The sequence below is a fragment of the Eufriesea mexicana genome, unplaced genomic scaffold, assembly GCF_001483705.2.
Source record: "Eufriesea mexicana isolate 0111107269 unplaced genomic scaffold, ASM148370v2 scaffold474474898, whole genome shotgun sequence".
NCBI classification, from domain to species: domain Eukaryota; kingdom Metazoa; phylum Arthropoda; class Insecta; order Hymenoptera; family Apidae; genus Eufriesea; species Eufriesea mexicana.
This window is the reverse complement of record NW_016907983.1, coordinates 342,677-344,062: the sequence shown is the minus strand read 5'-3', so window position 1 is coordinate 344,062 and position 1,386 is coordinate 342,677.

Below are 1,386 nucleotides of genomic sequence, written 5' to 3'. Positions count from 1 at the left end.
CACTCACTCACTCACTCACTCACTCACTCACTCACTCACTCACTCACTCACTCATAAATTCAAAGAAATAAATTTTCCTTTTCCTTTTTTTTAAATCGATATTAAGAATCTTTCGTCATGTTTTAAGTACAAAATGTTACTGTTTTGAATACTTAAAAAGCTAAAAAAAAAAGCAAAGTGAGGAAAATTTAATAGTATATAAAATTTTCCTTTATTTGACAATATATAGTGGGAAATTAACTATAGATTCCATTTGTGCCTGGTAAAATAACCATTGCATTTTATTTTATTGCTGTGACTAATTGATATATTCAAAATAGTGATTTATAAGCTGTTGTATTTAATGTAAAAGTCAAAATACCTGATTCATTACTCGCAGAGTATTTGAAAAATTTTGATGACCTTTTTATTATTTTTTTTTTTTTTTTTTGTAAATTTATCAGATAAATCGGATAGATACAGAAAATGACTAATTTGAAATTATTTGGTACTAAAGAGTGAAAAAATTAATATAAACGGACTGTTATGCGAGCTGCAGCTCTCACGTTTGTAAACATGTTCGATTTACGGACTTACGAGAAACTGAAACAGTCACATTGGCTTCCTCTTAACTATTACTTTAATTTCTTATGTTAGATATGATTTAATATATTATAATATTGTTGAAAAAACAAAACAGAAAATGAAATTAATATTTTTCACAGCAAAAGTCAAATGAAATATGTATTTTATTTTATGGACGATAAATTTATATTCTTGATAGATATTTTCTGCATTTGATATATTTATTAATCGAAAGTTTTTGGTTTCTTTATTAAAAAATTGACTCAGTCAATAATGTTTTGTAAATGTGATACAAAATTTGATCAAATTAAATACGTTGATCAAGTTGTAATTTCTTTACAGTATAGTGATTTATGCATTACAATAGTCTTTGGTTTCTTCTATTTTTTATAAAATAATATGTAGTATAGATATTCATGATTCCAGTTTTAGTGGAAGTAACATAGACCTTTTACAAAGTGTAGAGATCAAAAGAAATTGATCTATCTTTTTCATTAAAAATACTACATACAACTGGATATGTTCAAGTAGAATGTTATTTCTTTCATTCTAAAATGTGCCTTCTGAATTATATGTAGCAACATAAAACCATATAAAACGTTTTTATAGTTGCATACATTGATTTCAGTATTTCCGAATTTTGCAATGCATAAAGGCACATTACTTTGATCTGTGGAAAGAAATGTAAACTCGGAACATAACTAGTTTCTTATAAAAATTATAAATAACGGTGCAATTTTATTTGTTTTATTAGTTTATTGTTGCAAATTTTGTTGGTTTGTCACGGTATATCAGTAATGAAACAATATACGCGAAAAAAAT